General features: G+C 42.3%; 1 protein-coding gene across 16 annotated transcripts in view; it reads right to left on the bottom strand.

Annotated features, from left to right (window-relative positions):
* Nucleotides 1-19,817, bottom strand: part of RHOBTB1 (Rho related BTB domain containing 1) — a 141,888-nt gene extending 122,071 nt beyond the window's left edge. For 8 of the 16 annotated variants that reach the window (XR_015156965.1, XR_015156964.1, XM_086382330.1 and 5 more), the window contains exons 1-3: nt 19,447-19,811; nt 18,861-18,994; nt 2,881-2,983 (exon numbers count right to left, since the gene is read on the bottom strand). The gene's annotated coding sequence lies outside the window, so the exon portion shown is untranslated. Of the gene's footprint in view, nt 1-2,880; nt 2,984-18,860; nt 18,995-19,446 lie in introns of all 16 variants that reach the window. The other 8 variants (XM_086382332.1, XM_086382356.1, XM_086382336.1 and 5 more) reach the window with 2 other exon arrangements.
* Between the last annotated feature and the right edge of the window lie 735 nt (nt 19,818-20,552).

The raw sequence follows: 20,552 nt of genomic DNA, 5'->3' as shown, positions 1-20,552 counted from the left end.
GAAAGAAGAGATGGTGCATGTGCACAGAATTTCTGTTCTACAGATTAATTCCGCTTTAATTGGAATTTTGAAAACTAATGAAAAAAATTACAAGTGTTACATGATCCATTCTCAGGGTTTTTGAATCGATCTGATTTAATTCTTCCCAATTAGCATGCCATTATGGAGGAGTATTATGTTGAGAATCAATATTACACTAAACACTAATATTTTATTCAGTATTAAAAATTTATACAAATGGTAATACAAGTGCTTTATTCCTACTTTCTCTAAATGAGAAGAAATGCTTCCTTAGGGCAATTCCAGCTACAAAGAAAATGTTATCTTCTGAGGAGACTATTGGTATTACATTTGACATAGATCATTGCTTACATGAATCAGTAAGATTTAATTGAATGAAATTTATTTTATTGTAAAGTGTATATATTTTTCAGGATGTCAGATTGTTTTCATGACAATAAAATGACATTATTGTGCAGTACTGCTAAACCGGACATAATATAACATTATGATTGTAGGATATCATTTTTTTCTTCTTCTTTTTTTTCTATTACTACCCTTTGTTGAGTTAGATATAGTCTTCGACTGGAATTTGAATCTATATCCAGATTCTTCATCTTATATCTTCTTTGCAAAGAGGAATTAATAAGCCTAATAGATAAACAGTATACTAGAGAAATATCTAATAAATAACCACCTAGAAAGAGGTCAGTGAGGTGTGGTGTAAAACAGATATTTCAAATCTGCTTTCCGAACTGGGTCCCTTTGTACCTCTCTCAGCATCTGGCCTTGCCGTGCTTTTTGGTTTTAGACCCTGGGTCCCCTGCATGCATCCTCCCGTTCTCCCTCTCCCCTCCCTTCATCTCGCCTGTCCGTCTGTTGCTTCTCCCCCCACAACTTCAATAGCTTCTTCAAACTTCCAAACTAGGGTAGCACCATGAGATTACCATAGTTTTGATCCCAGGAAGGCATTTATGATTTTTTAAATAACTTACATACTTAAATTCCCAATTTCTCTTATATTTTAAAATCATAAGGAAACTATGCCTTTTAAAACATACCTAACTTTGTGAATTACTATACTTTGTTCTTCAGTATTAGAAAAGTTTTGCTCCATATTTTAGTAATCTGCCAGTTGGGTTGGCAGGATCAGTATGTTAATATGCACATACTTTGAAAAAGCTAGTCTCCAGGAAAAGGATGCTTATAATTCCAAAGGCATATTAGAAGTTAAAAACTGCCATGCAAAATCTAAGCAGGAAAAAGAAACACTGATTAAATAAAGCTAACTGAAAAATTAGAAATTGAAGGTATGTTCAGCATGGCAATCACAGTTACAAACAGGAAAATTTAAACTAAGAAAACATTTAATTGGTTGACTTTCCTAAAATATTGATTGGACTTCATTAATAAGCATTTTATGCATATGGCTATTCTGAAAGTTTCTTTAAAAATGAAAGACTTGGGCCTTAATGAGACATATTATCACACGAACATATTTGAATATGGCTTATGAAAAATAGGACTTTAGAATTTAAAATGTGTGCCTAAAATGCAAATATATTTAATTAACTGAAAACCCATAAGACAGGACTTCTTCAAATAAGCAATTACTTCAGGGACTAATCGTGTAAATAGGATCCTGATTCATTAACACAAATACCCATATGAGAGAAGGATAAGAAAATTTTATTCTTTAGGTTATTTATGCACACGTGGTAATATCTCATTAATTTAAGACTTCAATAAATTTAAAATCTTTTGATAATTTGCTCATGAGCTAGGCTGATGTTTACCTTTTTTTGCAAACATTTTATTTATAGGTAGATAACATATGGTGTTTTAAACATTTATTTTCAATCTTATGTACACTTTTTAGACAGAATAAGCTATTTTCAATGAACCTCAGGCACTTTACAAGCTCCTACATACACCCAATCTATATGCTAATAACAAAATGTTCATATGATTCATTGTAAGAGGTCTCCTTACAATGGAGAAATCTCCTTAAGGATTTCTGTTTTATAATGTTTTGTTGAAGTTACTATATGTAGTTTAAAGTAATAAAAACCACATTTGTTTAAAGTTATCTGTAATTCAGCCTTCCCACACATTCAAATATGACCACCTCCCTAATTCATTAGAAAAAATGAAATTTTGCAACATTCACAGCTACACATCTAGAGAGAATTTTCCTTTTAAATATGCACTAGAACATATACAGAAAAAATACAATGAAGTGTGAAAATAAATGATTTTGTGAGTGTGGACAAAGGAGAGTAAAGTGTCTCAAAGCAATTTAAGTCCTGTAGGCACAATACACTGGTGAAAACTCAGTAAAATAGCCCTTTCCTCAAAAGGTGATGTTACTCACTCGGGGTGACTGAGTTCTAATCACTTGCTTGCAAAATGATAATAAGTTTTTCCAATTAAAGACAGTCAGTTCCTAGGCCAAAGGGGTGGATGCTCCAAACTAGGACATCTGGGATGAAGAGAAATGCCACAGCACAGATCTGGCATTTCTAAATCTTCCTTGTTTGTGGCCATGACTTTTCAGCATCCACATGTCAATTTTCTGCACAAGATGCTACTGTAAAGAATCTTAAAATTGTTTATAAAGCGAGTAGAAGAATTCTTTTATTTTAATGACCAAAACTCATTACGTAGAACAAAATGACTCAAAATTCTAAACCAGATAATATATATTTCATATTGACACAAACCACAACTGAGCGAATAAATTGAACATTCTCTTTTCTATGAAACACACCGATGGCAAATCTAGATATTAGAAGTCATGCCATCTTCACACAAGAAGTAGCTCCATTTGTTTTTAATATTGTGAGAAGATTAGAACTATCCATACTAGTAGTTACTTACCATACAAAGGGGAAAAACAAGCTCCAATTCCATTTTCATGACTTAATCAAGAATACTTGCTGAAAGAGGACTCTTATCGTGTGTTTCTGGATGGTTACGCAACCTGGGTAGGAGATACAAACACAGAATGTTTCATCATCAAGGAGAAAACTTCTCAAGAAATACTAGTTTGTTCTATCAGTGATTTCTCATCTGAACGAGTGCTATCCCAGCCAACTGTATGCTATTTACAAATCAATCAGGTGCCCACAAGAGTTTGAGCAAGAGAGGCTGGAATGACTACCCCCATTAGGGGAAGAAGACCTGGGGCTGCATCCCACTGGGTATTTGCATGAAGTGAAGGCCCTTCACTTCACTCAGGCTCGGTTCTTCATCTGCCTTGTAGGGTACTAATGCCAGCTATTTGAGGGACTGCTCTCACAAGCAAATGAGACAATGAGTAGAAAGATGTTTAGTCAACAGTAAAACTGTTTCATTTATTTATACTCTGACTCTGTTGTAAGGATCTGAGGTGGCTTCCAAAAAGAAAAATAATGAAATGTGAGTAAAAATAAGAAAACAGGGACTTCCCTGGAGGTCCAATGTTTAAGACTCAGTAGGTTCAATCCCTGGTTGGGGATTTAAGATCCCACATGCCTTGAAGTGTGACCAAGAAAAAAAAAAAAAGGGTTGAGAGTCAAAAAGGAAGAAGTATACATGCTACCTACATTGGTTAGCGCTTGATCGAAGGTATAAAGTTTCTTGGTAATTTAGGGAAAAGGAAGACACAGTTTCTTCTTAATCTTCTATTAGAGAGGAAAAGATACATTACTTCCCCTAAAGAAGCCAAGTATTTTATCCTCTTGATATGAAATTCATCAAAAATTTAAAGCATGTAAAACATGATACAGGGGCGTTGAAATAAAATGGATTATTCTATTTAACAGGAATAGGGCTGATGACTATGAAAATTGAAGGGCAAAATAATACTTTTTCTTGTTTGTGCTGGGTCTTTGTTGCAGCATGCAGGCTTCTCTAGTTGTGGCGCATGAATTTATTTGCCCTGCAGCTTGAGGGATCTTAGTTCCTTGACTGGGGATCAAACCTGAAGCTCAGAAACAGGGTACTTTTGCTTGGAGGCAGTGCATGCCAATGGCACCCCACTCCAGTACTCTTGCCTGGAAAATCCATGGACGGAGGAGCCTGGTGGGCTGCAGTCCACGGGGTTGCTGGGAGTCGGAGACGACTGAGAGACTTCACTTTCAGTTTTCACTTTCATGCATTGGAGAAGGAAATGGCAACCCACTCCAGTGTTCTTGCCTGGAGAATCCCAGGGACAGGGGAGCCTGGTGGGCTGCCGTCTATGGGGTCGTACAGAGTTGGACACGGCTGAAGCGACTTAGCAGCAGCAGCAGCAGCAGTGCATGCCAAGTTGCTTCAGTCGTGTCCCACTCTTTGTGACCCCATGGACTATAGCCCTCTAGGCTCCTCTGTCCATGGGATTCTCCAGGCAAGAGTACTGGAGTGAGTTGCCATTTCTTCCTCCAGGGGATCTTCCTGACCCAGGGATCGAACCCATGTCTCTTAACGTCTCCTGCAATGACAAGCGGGTTCTTTACCACTAGGGCCATCTATTACTGCTATGAAAATTGTCTTACTCCTAGAGGCACACCTGAAGCTTGAATTAGGGAAATCCTAACTATAAGCACAATTCACTCCCAAGTAACAAGTCATCCAAATCTCTTCCCTTGCCACGCCTTCCTAACAAACACATAGGAGCTCCTGAGCTGAAGTCACGTTCTCAACGGTGAGGAGAAATTTCTGAAGGAAGTCACTGATGGCTTGCGACCCTAGGCCAGTCAGTGTTCGTTAATATAAACAGGGGGTAAAGCGGCAAAGATAATGAGGCCAAATATGATATAGTACTGACTGTCGCACAGCCCATTTTGTGGGGCCATTTCAGAAGGGAAAGGATGAGAAAGGGAAAGGTATATGATCTTATGTTCACACTGTAAGTGAAACACATCCCAGCACGAGGCTCTTCCTTGAAATCCACATGTTTTCCTGACTTCCTTGAAATCTCACTTAAAAAACTTTTTTTTTCGTTGAGTCTCTGAGCAAGTAATATCTGGTCTTTGTGCTGTACCACTTGGAATACACTACATAAGAGTTCATATGCACTGAAATGTTTGTAGATTTTCCACCTTCTCTGCTGTCAGGAAGCCCAGCTCCAATTAAAATGTATGTACTATTAAAAAAAATTATCTTCTTGGCTCCGATGCATGGCACGTGGGATCTTAGTTCCCTGACCTGGGATTGAGCCCATGTCCCTTGCATTGGAAGCATGGAGCCTTAACCACTGAACCACCAGAGAAGTCCCAGTCTCGCAGGAAACTCCTCTCATTTTTTTTCTTCTGGCTCCTCTACTTCCTCCCCTGAAGCATGGGCCTTCCTTCAGATTCTCCACCTGGCAGCGATTTCATTCACACCCACAGCTTAAGTTGTCTTTTTGGACGCTTCTCCAGGCTGGATCCTCCTCCCCAGCGTCTTCTGAATTTGCTTTTCTTTTCCTGCCTAACATCAATGGTGCTGCCACCCTCTGTGGCTTAAACACTTGGAGTCATCTTCAGTCTTCTCCTCCATCGCTGCACCTTCGTACAGAACATACCACCTGACGACGGCCACGTGGCACACAAACGTCATTTCCCTTTTACATGTCAAAGGCCACTACGATCAATAATACATCTCGCCTCCATCATCTCCCTTCCAGGTGGTGGTCTTTTTTCTCATGCACCCCTACGTCCGGTCACCATCATTTCCCAGGTTTCAGGGTGGATCCCGGTTTTCTTCCTAAAGCCTCATGCTTCCCCACTTGCTCGAAAGCGTCCAGTATTTCTTTAGTCCCTAGCAGATCAACTCTAAAACTTCTCAGCAGAGAAGTTTTCAATAGCTGAGATCAGTACACTGACCACATTTAACATGACCTTTCTAGTCCTACTAAACCATTTCCCCTCTCTGTAGCCCTCTCCCCAAAAGCTGTTTCCTGCCTCCATGACTTTGTTACTAGCTTTCTGCTTCTGAAATGTTCATCTCTTAACACCCAGTTCAGACACTGCCTCTTTCAGGCATTGTCCTGGATTCTTGAGTAGAACCCATGTACCCTCCTCTACAAACCCAAAGATCCTTAAATGTTCTCTCACTACAAGATTCATATTTATAATACTCTGGCTTTATTTTCAATAGCTATAAATACAGCAGTGCAAAGAGCTCTCAGAAAGTGTATAATCTAGCTAGGGAAACCCTGCTTTACTCACATTTCTAACTTCCATGGTGTAGTATTTCATGCTTGAATGCTGTGAATGCTATATAAATAATAGGTGATTAGATGGTTTTTAAACGTCAGATAGCACCATGGAATGCTCTGAACACAGGGGTAAGACACCATTTTAGAAACTCTTTTCTGAGTAAGCAGCAGTAGCAAGACTGTCCAAATTTTGAAGACAAAAGTAATGAAAGAGGACCAAGAAAAAGCCCCAATATAGGTAGAAGTGTTACTTCTCTCTCTCCATTATTTTTAACAAATTTGTTTGATCAGTTTATAAAAGTCAAGTAAGTGTTTATACCTGAGGAAAAACGTTGCATTTTTAAAAAATCAGATCACAGAATAGTCCTTAGGCGTTTGAGATTATTACACAGAATATATCTTATGGCAAATTGCCCATTAGGGATCGAAAATGTCTTTCCAGTCGGTGCCTGTCGCCCTGCTTCATACACATAAGATAGTTTACTGTTCGTTGAATGCATGAGCGCTGAGTCATCCACTTCTCTCTCGGCAGCTGCCCTCCAATAGCTCTATTCCCCTTTACAGCCAAACCATTGTAAATAATTACCACGCTCTTCTTTCCTTACTTCCTGTCTGGTCTGCAGCTCACACCACCTGAGTCTCACCTCTGCCTTATTTCAGTGCTCACTGTGCCAGGACCCTCCCTCCACTCCGCTCCCTTAGGGTGGGCTCACTCTTTGGTGCTGTCGAGGGACAAGGAGGGAAGTTGAGGCTGCCACTCATGCCACAGAAACTGCTGAGAACATTCTCTGTAATGTCTCTGCCCATGGCCTCTCCCTTCCCCCAGTAATGCCTGCAATGGGTGAGGCCGGGCAACACTGCTTCGTAAACATTTGGTTTATCTCTGCCATTCACAAGAGCACCATCGAGTGGGTGAACAGGCAGCTCATAAAGTCCTGTAGCCGCAGGTCTGCATTTTCTCTCCAAATCAGACCCCAGAACCTTGGACCGTTCTGTGTGCAAATTCCACCGAGCTACACTCCGTCTCTAGCGGTCACCAACATATCAAAATGACTTTCCTGTCTACCATGCCCACTCCCTGAATGTCTTCTTAAAATAGATGTAAACTATGAACATGTCAAAGAGTCTCTGACATGCTTGACTGCAGTCAGAACTGGTTACAGCTCTGTTACCCAGACATATCATTTAGTAATTTCTATGTGTGTGAATGCTCAGTCACTCAGTCATGTCCAACTATTTGTGACCCCATAGACTGTAGCCTGCCAGGCTCCTCTGTCCATGGAATTTCCCAGGTAGGAATACTGGAGTGGGTTGCCATTCCCTTCTCCAGGGGATCTTCCCAACCCAGGGATCGAACCCACGTCTTGGGTGTCTCCTGCATTGGCAGGTGGATTCTTTACCACTGAGCCATTTCTCTTTTCAAAACAAATGTCTCCTTTCTCAGTCTTCCACAGTCAAGGCAACTGACTACCCCCACCTTCTCAAATGGAATCCTTGCTCCCTCACCCCCACGACCCAGCAGTCTCGTGGGTTTCCTTCTTTTTCTTCTCTGCTCCTCCTTTCACCCTTACGCTCGCCCTTCACTTGGTGGGCTTGATGGATTTGAATTCCTCAGGGCTTTGGTCCTAGCATTCTCTGCCACTGCTGGCTTTATAACCTTTCTCTGCACGTCATCTCCGTCTGTGGATCCCATTGGTCATATCCAGACCTGTGAATGTGGAAATGCGTCACAAGTTTCTATCTCTGGCTGGGACTTCAGAGCTCTCTGACAAGCTTCACACCCATAACCAAATGTCTGCTTGCTCTACCCCGTGTCAACTCCAAGACATCTCAAATTCAGCATGTCCAGCCCTGAATTTAGCATCAGTCTTCACAGACTTGTTCCTCTGCCAGTGTTCCCTGACACTTTCTCATGGGCTCCACATAAATACAGCAGAAGACGACCCGTCAGTGTTACCTTCTTTATATCCTTAGAATCCATTGACAGCTTAGAATTCATCCTCCCTCCCCTAGGCCACGTTACCAGTGCCTCTCTGTTCAAAAAGTTCAGCTGATCTGCGTAACTTAGGCCCCTTGCCAGCCAGTACTCTTCATTGTAGCCAGAAACACTTTTTTGAAACATAAAATTGATGACGTGAATATAATCCTCTCCCTCAAAAAGCCCCCCAAATCCACCTTCTTATTGGTTTTAGGATAAAGGAATATGCCCTGCTATGGCTAAAAAGCCTTTCATGGTGATAACCTCTGAGTGCATCTGCAGACTCTAGCTGTTCACCCTACTCGGTGTCCTCCGGCCGCTCGCCTTTCCTTGTCTCTCAGGCTGCCCCTGCTTGCTTCTGCTTTCCGTAAGTTATGACTTTCCCATACATCATGCTTTCTGCCAATACTCTTTGTCTAGTTCACTCTTGTACATCATGTAGATGTCATTTTCTACGATCATGTGTCTCTCATTAGTATCATTTAGAGCAGTTGCATTTTCATAACTATTGTGTCATTCTCTTTTTTGAAATTATATTTTTATTTATTTGGCGGCAACAGGTCTTAGTTGCAGCATGCAGGATCTTTCAGTGGCAGCGTGTGACCTCTGAGTTGTGGCATGTGAATCCAGTTCCCTGACCTGGGATCGAACCCGTCCCCCTGCATTGGGAGCGCAGAGGCTTAGCCACTGGACCACCAGCAAAGTCCTGTATTTGTGTCATTCTTTTACCCACTGTCTTCCCCACCAGCTTGAAGGCCAAATGAGGGCAGAGCATACCTGATGTAATTCACTGCATCCTAACGGTGTCTAGCGCATAGTATGCGCTCACTAAAGACAGTTTTATTGAAAGCATGAGTGTATGGAATGAATATGAAAATAAACCTAGATTAAAGTCAGCAAGAAAAATGTACTCATATTCTAGTGTTGAAAAATTCTAAAATAAGCACAGTATTGAGATGAGTAGCAAGAACACTGAAAGCTTTAGATGGATTTAAGAAATGAAAGTAGGAGGACTTCCTTTCTCACCCAGATTCAGTAGTGGGTAGACCGGAATGGTAGAGAATTTTTTAATGAAAAATTTCACCTGAATTGAAAAGCAACTGATTTTAGTACATAAAAAACATGCTAAGATATGAAGGTAGTACTATCTAATCTAATTCCTGCTGTGTTTGCCACTGCATATATTGAACCAGAGCCATCACAAGGGCAGAGGATTAGGACCAGAGACAAGCTGGGGGAGGCAAAGGAGAGATGAGATTTCAAAAAACGTTTATGTTTCTGGATTGTGGCTATTGGGCTGGATATGCCTTTTTATATCTTTGCTTCTAAAATTCATGTCATTACATGCACTATAATTGTCTCTGCTTCCATATGGTGACAGAATTCTAACCACTGTATCAAGATCTCGATACATAGGCAAAGCGAAAATGTTGCATCAGTCGTTTTCCCTCAGTTACATTACAAGTACAGGACACTCCCCTCGCCCCAATAATGAAACACAAATTTAGTCAATTAGAATAGTATCAGTATCGTGAATGTACTTTTGCAATTATGAGAGTAAAAACATTCCACATTGAAATAAGAAATGCCATCTGATTTCAATTTAACACAAAGGGGGAGAAACACATTCCATTTAAGAATGACAAATAAAGCTGTCAGTGTGATCCATTTATAGCCCCTCAGAGAATGCCACAAATCCACATAATGTTCTGAGGAGCTAGTTATTGTATTTGCTGTGTCGGAGAGAAGGCCTGGAAGTCTCTGATGGTCTGCTAGCCAAGGAAACTAAGGTTAGCTGGAAGAATGTGCAAATTCAGTCAGCATCCGAGGAGAACACCCCTTAAAGGGGAGCGTTAAGGCGCTGGCTGTTGTCTGTAAATAGTGTGCCGCAGCAGGAGGGGTGGAACGCTGCAGGATACACCCTTGTCTTCTTTGTCTGTTCCCTACCCCTCTGCCCTTGCGTTCTTGTTATTCAGTCGCTCAGTCATGTCAGAATCTTTGCAACCCGATGGACTACAGCACGCCAGGCTTCCCTGTCCTTCACTATCTCCTGGAGTTTGCTCAAACTCATGTCCATTGAGTCAGTTATGCCATCCAGCCATCTCATCCTCTGTCGCCCCCTTCTCCTCCTGCCTTCAACCATTCCCATCATTGGGGTCTTTTCTAATGAGTCGGCTCTCTGCATCAGGTGGCCAAAATATTGGAGCTTCAGCATCAGTCCTTCCAATGAACATTCAGGGTTGATTTCATTTAGGATTGACTGGTTTGATCTTGCAGCCCAAGAGACTCTCAAGAATCTTTTCCAGCACTACAGTTTGAAAACATCAATTCTTGAGTACTCTTTACGGTCCAACTCTCACATCCGTATGTGATCTAGAAGGGTCTTAACTGGCCAAATGAGGCCTCTCTCTATTAGGCCTACTGCTAACAAAAATTACAGAGAGGCATCAAATCTTGATTATAAACATCCACAGTGCTAGTTATTTTTGAAAATGTTACTATAGGTTATTTCCAGCTCAGGTACAAGGGCACTTATCAAAAACAAACAGTGGAAATATAATCTCTATTCCTTATTCCTGCACTCAAGCTTCCTTCTTTCAAGCAGCCGTGTGCTGTTAAATATATATACATATATTCATATATAAGTGTATATAAAATATGACCCTCTGCAAGGCATAACTGATTACTTTTTCTCCTTTGCATTGGCTGCTAAAAAACCGCGAATAAAATTTGTTACTATCTTCTAGCAAGAATGTTGAATTTCATGGCATAAATTTTGAGTATGAATCTCTCTCCTGGCCCTATCTTACATTCCTAGCCTTATTTTTTTTTCTTTTGACTCATTTTTTCCTACCTATTTGTAATATATTTTATGTTGCTCTACAGTATGTATTTTTATTAGCCTTTCTCTATAAGCTTTAAATCCTTTCCAGCATATAAATAAAATACACAACATTTATAGATAGCCTTTTTTTTTTTCCTCTGGAGGGTTGCAAAAATTTTCCCAGAGCAACACAATTCATTACCATAAATGAACATTAAGACACTGATATTCATCGTAATTAAATTTTTTTGTGATATTTTGCTCAATATTTCAGTTAGGTTTTCTTAATATTTATGCATACACCTTTATTGCTGAAATTCCTAGCCTGAGGTCCATGGACTCTCTCAAATTATATGCAAAATTTTGTGCATATAAATTTTTATTATGGAGGAGTTTCATTTTAATCCAATTCTGAAAGGCAAATTTGACCCAAAAGATTAAAAATATACTCTTTTTCACTGGAATAACCCCAGAAAACCAGATCTGGGTCTCTTGGCATTCAACTAAATGACAAAATATTTTTTGACTACCTACTCGGTGTCTAGCAAGGGCTTCTCTGGTAGCTCAAATGGTAAAGAATCTGCCTTCAATGCAGGAGATCTAGGTTCAATCCCTGGGTTGGGAAGATCCTCTGGAGAAGAAAATGGCAACCCACTCCGGGTATTCTGCCTGGAGAACCCCATGGAGTCTGGCAGGCTACAGTCTATGGGGTCGCAAAGAATCGGACACGTCTGAGCAGCTAAGTGCAAGTACAAGTGCCTGGCACTGTTTTAATTGCTCAGAAAACAGCAATCAACATGTAGACTTGACCTCTGACCTCAGGGTACTTTTAGTCCAGTGGGGATGAGGGAAGGCAATGAAAAAACAACGTGAAATATTTGGATGGCAACGTACTGTAATAAAAAAAACAAAGTAATGTAATAGCAAATGAATGAGATTGGATGGTCAGGGACAGCCTCTCTAAGGAGATGGAATATTAGCTGAGCCAAGCAAGATTGGAGGGAGAAGCATTCCAGACAGAGAGACCGGCTAATGCAAAGACCTTCCCAGAGACACAGGCTTGTTATCATCCATTACTCTTCTAGAAAATAGGAGTGGTCATTCTCCAAATTCACTTTTCAAATTTACTTTCAGTACTTCACTCTCTTTTCCTTGTTTTCATTTTCTTTGAAGAGTTAGATTTCCTAATGTGAGGGAAAGGTATCTTCAGAAAAAGTGCCTTGTATTTTATTATCCATGAAAGTCAGTAAGTAGTTGAGTCTGCCATCTTGAAGGGACTGTGGGAGATGCCCTGAAGGTGCTCAGCACAGGCTGAATAAAATAGAACTGCCATACATGGCGGAGAGGGCAATGGCACCCCACGCCAGTACTCTTGCCTGGAAAATCCCATGGACGGAGGAGCCTGGTGGGCTGCAGTCTATGGGGTCGCACAGAGTCGGACATGACTGAGTGACTTAGCAGCAGCAGCAGCAGCAGCAGCCATACATGTAACCATAATGTACCTTAAACCAATCTTGTATTGTTCAGTAACATAGGTTTATGAGCCAAGTAAATTCTAGGGCGCAGATGCTTTAATGTACAGTTTGAAACCCAAAGCTCTTTAGCAAGGCACCGATCATCCTCTAAAAGCTGAAGATGGATGAAGGAGAAAAGGAACACATGATGAAAATTAGGGTTAAAAATTCTTTGAGATAAGAACACTACTCTATGGCTTGGAAAACGCTCTAAATAGCCTTGACTGTTTTTAAATGCTCTAAATAGACTGTAAATCAATAAATTAGGATATGACTAAAGATCATAAATACCTCCCACATTATTAGCTGTTTTCCTGAATTAAATTGTTCATAAACATATTAAAGGAATAATGCCTGAAAGTTAAAGCCAAGAGTAAGGTCTCAGAACATTCTGTGACAGTTATAGTGTGCCAGAAACTGTGAGATTTCTGAGCTCGTGGCCTTCCAGGTAAAGGCTAATCATTACTTCTGTTTTACAGACAGGGAGAAACTGAGGTTTAGAAGAAGCGAAACTGACTCCAGAGCCTCCTCAATGCCATCATCTCTACCATTATCAGTTAGTTCCATGGAGAGAGGAGGTTTTGTGAGTTACAGCTGATAAACTCATGTGCCTTCCTGTTTAAAAGGCTTTGGGGAACGACATTCTGAACAATTCGTCTGGGCTTATCATGTGCAAATTAATTTCAGTACTAACTCAAACAGAACAAGTAAGACAGCAAAGCTGCTATTAAGAGTAAAAAAGGTTACTTGACTTTGGATCAGAGTAAATTATTTGGATTATTCATAATATACCTTCTCTTAGTGTTAGTCACTCAGTCGTATCGCCTCTTCGTGAGGCCTTGGACTGTAACATGCCCGGCTCCTCTGTCCATGGGATTCTCCAGGCAAAAATACTGGAGTGGGTTGTCATGCCCTCCTCCAGGGGATCTTTTCAACCCAGGGATTGAACCCAGGTCTCCCTCATTGCAGGTAGATTCTTTTACCATCTGAGCCACCAGAGAAGCCCAAAAGTGAGGGCCTGCCCTCTCTGAGGCTAATCCCACTGAAATAACAAGTGTAGTACTAGCAGCAGGAGTGTATCACAGTACTGCTGCTGCTGCTGCTAAGTTGCTTCAGTCGTGTCCGACTCTGTGCGACCCCACAGATGGCAGCCCACCAGGCTCCCCTTCCCTGGGATTCTCCAGGCAAGAACACTGGAGTGGGTTGCCATTTCCTTCTCCAATGCATGAAAGTGAAAAGTGAAAGTGAAGTCGCTCAGTCGCGACTGACTCTTCGCAACCCCATGGACTGCAGCCCACCAGGCTCCTCCATCCATGGGATTTTCCAGGCAAGAGTACTGGAGTGGGGTGCCATCGCCTTCTTATTGAGTATTTACAAAGTATCACACACTGTTCTGACCACTGTACAACTTCACTTTACCCTCACAACAACCCCATTGGTAGTATTTATTATTATTATTCCCAATTCCCAGCCCAAGAGATGGGAGCTTAGAGAAGTTGCCCACATATCAAAGGCTTCCCAGCTTGCTACTGGAGGGGCTTACACAAAGCGCATTGACCCTGGAGCTCAGGCTCCCTGCAGTTCCCCCACAGTCTCCCTTTGTTTTAGGTTTTCTTCCTAATTGACATGTCAGTGAGGACATTCTATTTCCCAACATAGGTTGCTTTAAACCCTTTAGAGTCCAAGCCTGTCCATGATCTGGACTTTTTTTTTTAACCTGTCCTAGCTAATTTCTCTAAATTACCTTCGAACCCTATGGGAACCTGCCTCCTCTTAAAGCTTCAGAAGTCCCCTAAGCCCACAATCCAGCTTAAATTCTACTGTTCTTAAAGGCCTTATTAAAATTCCACTTATCCGAGCCATCTTCCAAAGGTGTCTCCAGCCCAGGTAAATAGCTTGAAGAGCTGGCCTCTGCCATCTACTGCTGCAGGTCACCCTGGTGTGTCCAAGAGCTTTGGTGGCCTAGAGACTCCATGGAATTGTATAAGAGTTCTGTTGGAAAGTACCATCAGGAATTTTTCTCAGAGGCATGTCCAGAGCTTTTATCAATTTCTTAAAGTTTAACTACCACTCAGCAACTGTCCCTCCGTTCCCAACAGACACACACACACACACACACACACTCACACTCTTCTGGAAAATAATGACATTAAATGCTAATGTTTCTTGAGCAAGGTGGCCAGATTTAGCAAATAAAAATATTATATGGGACATGCCTTTACTAAGACATGATTTGTTGTATATTTTAAATTCAAGTGTAACTCAGCCTGCTGTACTTGATCATCAGTCTTATCTTTGAATGTTCCATGGATATTAATGTTATTTCTCAACTACACAGAATATAATCATCTGGAGGGCAAGGGGCTTCACTAGTTCTCCACTGAATTTAACACTCAACTTTTATTGCTAATTACTGATTCATTTTTCTCACCCAACAGAAACATTTTGGAGTGTTCTTGACTTGGGGCCAATATCAAACCTAGTAGCTAAATCATGATTTTATATATATATATATATATGCCTTTTGCTATAAGGAAAGAGATGTCCATAGTACTTAATGAATGGATTTTGTTTATCTCTTCTACTTGCTGGATTCAAACACATTGATTTTTTTTTTGTTTAAAAAAATCCTCTTAGAGGAAATCTGGGAAAGTTAAAAATAGACCACCATTATTATTGGGCCTTAAAGTGAGATCTTCCACCCATCTGATTGAAGACTCATGAAAGGTGTCTGTTAAAAATGCCGTTTTCTGGGTCCAATTTCAGACCTACTAACGTGGAATTGTTCAGAATGGCTCCAAGCTATCCGGGTTTTTAAAAAGTCTTTCAGATGACTTTTATAACCTCTAAAGACTGTTTTTTATGGCATGTAATACTCAAGCAAAAATTGAGCTCTAAGTTAGAGAAGGAAAGTTATTTATGTCCTTAAAAACAAGCTATCATTATTTGGAATTCAAAGTATCAGTCATCTTTTAAATGTAACTGGAATCTATCAGACCAGAGTGAAATGCCCAGCACTGGAGATCGCCCATTCAGAGTTTCCAAGTATTTCAACAGAATTGGTAAACTAACTTTAGGGATTAAAGGGTGCCTGATGGATCATTAAAATAGTAAATGAGTCAATGAAATTTATAAAGGTCATACGAAATTTAAAAACATTATCTCAACTAGGGTGCTCTGCTGTGTATTAATGCTGCTACCCAGGACTAGTCTGGGAAACCTAAGGATGTTCGGAATTTCTGAAAGAAAGAATCATTGTCCACAACTCCCTCTCTGTTGTTTGGGCGGTCCCTGATATTGTTGATTCTTGGTGAAAAGAATGCTGGTCTGAACGTCAGAAGGCATAGGTTCTATACTTTTGGTTCTGTATTTTTCTAAACTTCCCGTCTCCTTGTCAATGAAACAATGGTTTAGACAGTTGGGTGGTCCCTACATTATCTTCTAATCTCAAGTTTCAGTTATCATCCTGAAGTTGTTTTCTCTGCTGTAAAATATGGGGGCTGGGCCAAGTGCATGTGTCCATCTGTCCTTTTGTTCAAGGGCAGCCCTACTGTCTCCATCACTGTTCTTGGATCCCCATTCATAATTCAGACTTAGGCTAGCAGCGTAATATTGACGGTACTTCATTTAGGTTATCCATGGAGGGGACAATGTATTGGCCGTTAGCACATGTCCATTCTAAGAGATAATTACTCATTCAACATATATATGTTAATGCTTATTGATCACCAGCTATGTGTCATTGTGCTAGGCCCCAAAAATAAAATAATGAAAACAGACAAAAACAGCTCTGGCCTCATGCTGCTTATGATCTTGAGGTGGGGGGTGATTGGGGGAAGATAAAAACAACAACCACATGGAAACTGACACATAAATAAAACAACAGCAGTTTGTAATCAGTGGTCTGAAGAACACTCAGGATGAGATAGAGAATAACAGAGTGACTGGGAGCAGTGACTGGGAAAAGTTTTGTGGGGAGGATGCTATTTTCTTAGACCTAAAGGAAGAAAAAAGATAAACAAGGGAAAGGGTTGGAGAAAAGGGTAGGACAGGGGAGGACACAGTCAGGAATCCCCCAGGAGGGGCAGCTTAGGTATTTGGCAGCCAAAATCCTGGACAGTCCCTCTGTCCCTGATAGATAATTTAATCTAAGACTAGAGAAAGGGAATTAGAGGCCCACAGAGTTTAGGGAACTTAACAAGTGGTGAGTTAGTTAATGGGAGAACTCTTGCATGCTTCAGTCCAGCAGGTGAACCTCTCTTAGGGATCACAGAGCATCAGGAGGAGCCAAAATGCCTTGATCCAGGTGTTGGAGAAGACTCTTGAGAGTCCCTTGGACTGCAAGGAGATCCAACCAGTCCGTTCTGAAGGAGATCAGCCCTGGGATTTCTTTGGAAGGAATGATGCTAAAGCTGAAACCCCAGTACTTTGGCCACCTCATGCGAAGAGTTGACTCACTGGAAAAGACTCTGATGCTGGGAGGGATTGGGGGCAGGAGGAGAAGGGGACGACAGAGGACGAGATGTCTGGATGGCATCACTGACTCGATGGACGTGAGTCTCAGTGAACTCCGGGAGTTGGTGATGGACAGGGAGGCCTGGCGTGGTGCGATTCACGGGGTCGCAAAGAGCTGGACACGACTGAGCGACTGAACTGAACTGAGAGGTTCAGTTTCCTCTTGTGTGAAACACGCATGGCGTCTACTGCCTCAGATTGTTATGGGATTTAAGGAGGTCATGTTTCACAGTGCCTGGTATATCGTTAACTGCCTGATAAATGCAGAATCTCCTGATTTTTCACCTAGTGCGCTTGCATCTGTAGCAAGTTTTGGAAAATAAGTAAGGCAGAGGTTAAGTTACTTGGATAAAGGAAGAGAGTCAGCAGAGGAGAAGTTCTGGAATACTGGACTGGTATCTGCGTAGCAGCTATCCATCTGAGAGGCTGAGTAGAGGAAATGGGAAGAAAGGCCCTGAGTTGCGTGGTTTTGCTCACCCCTTAATCTGCTAGTGGGGAATCTAGAGTTGTCTTCAAAAGACAGAAAAGACCACCCATAGTAAAATTTATACTTATAAGGGGCATACGGGAAACAGGCTTTACTCTGGGAGACTGGTGACAGAAGAGTGACACGCTATTAGATGCATGCAAAGAGAACACGGTTATGTTAACATGTCACTCAATCCACTGGGAACAAACTAATTCAATTAGCTGCAGAGTATTAAGATGATTTCTGGTGTTAAGGATGCTTAAAAACCAAGCCCATGATACTGGGAGAATGAATAATTTATCCAGGCAACTAGGAAGATTTTCTTTGTCTGTGAACAAAACCACAGATTGAACTTCGCCCTTAAAATACCAAGAGGCGTTATTTCATGGATTTTAGCAGACAGCTTATAAGGCCATTCCAAGAAACCTGCTTGCCGTCCTTGTTGACTCACCCAAAACATAAGGGAATATTTATGGTTCAGGCATGCTTGAACCAGGGCTGAATATTTCTGTTTCTGAAGTTCACTGGGTCCCTTTCCCCCCAGCCATAAGGTAAATGCCATTCCATATATAGGTTTTTGAAATGCTGTCTTCTTTATGATTCCCTGCCAGTGGTGCCTTATGGGAGAAATTTTATTTCAAAGTTTCACAGGATGCGAATTGAACTCATTATTTTACTCCAAACTCATTGTTTAATTGACAGGAAACATGCATTCTAAATCATCTTGTATGCATGGCAGAAGCAGCTACATAAATTTAACAATGGGTGGATTATTACTATTTAGCATATTTATGGGATTTTATATTCAGGAAGCATTTTACAAATCTTTTATTAGTTAATCCTTACACTTCGCAGTGCATCTGACAGGTGGTAAACAATGCTCTGTGTTCTAAATTGCCAATACATGAAAAGTTTAATGGGGGAAAAAAAAATCTACGCCTTTCCTCTGTGTTCCCAAACTTGCTAAGAGCTCATTTCTGATCATTTTTCCTCTCACTGGAGACCAAAGCAAGGCCTGAAAAGCAGGCTTGCACCCTAACATTTAAAAGGGAATATATTGGACTCAGTCGTGGGTCAAGTGGCTAGAACTAGAGGAAACCTCACAAGACACCCAGGTGATATGACAGGATTCCCAACAAAGATGCAGCCCAGTAATACAGCACATAAAAAGGCACATAAGGAAGAAGTCAGTTTTTAAAACTATACAGTGAATTGAGTTCTCAAATCTAACACCACCATCCATACCTGCTGGACTCACTATCTAATGACAACACCAGTTACTGTTCATACGCACACATATATAGTAAAAAACAAAACCTAATTCAAACTAAGAGAGTCTGTATTTTCTTTCTGGAAAACTCACACGTCTTAAAAACTCAGCTTCCTCCAACACCCACCTCAAACTCTTTAGAATCCTCCAGTCTGCCCAGTTCCAGACACCAGCAGGGGTGAGAGTGCAGGGCAAGGAAAGCTTCCGTGGATCAGAGTTTCATTCTGGACCCAAACGTTTTACAGCCCCGGCCTTTCAGAACTAACGAACCAAGAAAAATCAATCTCGAGTCACCTGAGGGCGGGGCACCAGGAGCGTAGCTGCAGTGCCTACTTTCAGAGGCCCTCAGAGTGGACACGTCCAGCCCAGTCTCTAATCTCTTCTGATTGACCTGACTCTATCCCTCTAATCCCTCAGGCCCCCACCCCCGCCGGTGTGTGTGTGTGTTGGGGGACAGGTAGGCGGCTGCAGAAAACACCCAGATATTTTGCAAGCAAACAAATGCGGCCTTGTGCGTTCTCTCGGTGCAGATGGGCAGCTGTCCAGAGGTCAGTGTAAGGTAACCCGGTCATCTCCCTTTCAAGGTACAAGGAGATGCTCCGATCCCTAGCGTCCCCGAGTCTGCGGATACTCGGGGCGCTCGCAGAGCCCCCCATAACCCCGCCCACCCACTCCCCCACCTCCGGCGCGGGCCCGCCCCGCGCTTACGCTACCTGGGGACGCTGGAGGCACCTTGGCAGTGGTGGCTCACGATCTTGCCGACCACAGCCCGGGGCTGGTGCGCACGCTTTGTAAAGCCTTCGGAGGGCAGCCGACCCCGCCCTCTCCACTCCCAGCCCCCCACCCTTTCCTACCTCGGGCCCCCTCTCCCGTTACTGCCCCCACTCAGCCGCCTCGCCCTGGCGGCCGCGGCCTCTCTTGGTGAGGGCTGTTAGTTCCTCCCCACCCTCGCGGCCAGCTCGGGAGTCATCCGGGCGGGCGGGGCCCTGGGCCGCTTCCCTGCCTCTGGAGCCGTCGCCCCACTTGTGTCAGCAACCCCTCGCTACCCTCTCCGGACTTGGTTGCCCCGGGTGCTCGTGACCCCGCCCTTCTCCACGAGGGGCCACGCCCCGGAGTCGGCATCCCTGCCACCCACCTCTGGGACTGGGTGGGGCCACCGGCAGGGGGGCGACTCCTTCTACACCTGGAGGCCAAGTCCGGGAAAGTTTTGGGGTTTTGGCCCTGTTCAGGGTCAGCTTTCTCTTGCAGGGACGTTCTGCAGCTGAGAAATGAAAAGTCTGCGGGTTGTGCTGACAACATAAACCACGCAGCGCTGGGTCTCGGCGCTCTTGTAGTTTGCACAAAAATTCTCCGTCATCTTAGGCGCGTTCGCCTTTCAAAGCCCCAGCCCAGTCATTTCAGTGAAAGGGTTAAAGGAACTTAATTTTTAAATAAGAAGTCAATGCTAGAATCCAATACATGGTGTGTTAGCTCTGCCCCAAGCTTTAAGTATGGTCACCTCTGAATAATTCAGACTTTGCAGTGACCAGGAATACCTAGAGCGGTCACTATGTCTCATCTCCACATCTCTAGAACTTCGGGTCCTTCGCTGTGATGTGAGGGAGGAGGGAAAGTGGAATGCAACAAAATCAATTTGAAGAGCTTTTAACAGCTGGTATAAAAGTTTATGGGAGAGGCAGTCTGCAATCATTGAAAATAAGATTCCGAAATTATCTGTAGACCTCACACTTGAGTTTTACCATTTTGCTGGAGTTTGAGTAATGGAGGGCTAGAGGTTTCTATTATTTTTAGCAGAAATGATACTTTTCTAAGAATTATT

This window comes from Bos grunniens, chromosome 28 (assembly GCF_055505025.1).
Source record: "Bos grunniens cultivar Pamir isolate PY7600 chromosome 28, Bosgru_T2T1.0, whole genome shotgun sequence".
Lineage (NCBI taxonomy): Eukaryota > Metazoa > Chordata > Mammalia > Artiodactyla > Bovidae > Bos > Bos grunniens.
Note: the sequence above shows the minus strand (reverse complement) of the source record. Positions and strands in the feature narration are given on the sequence as shown.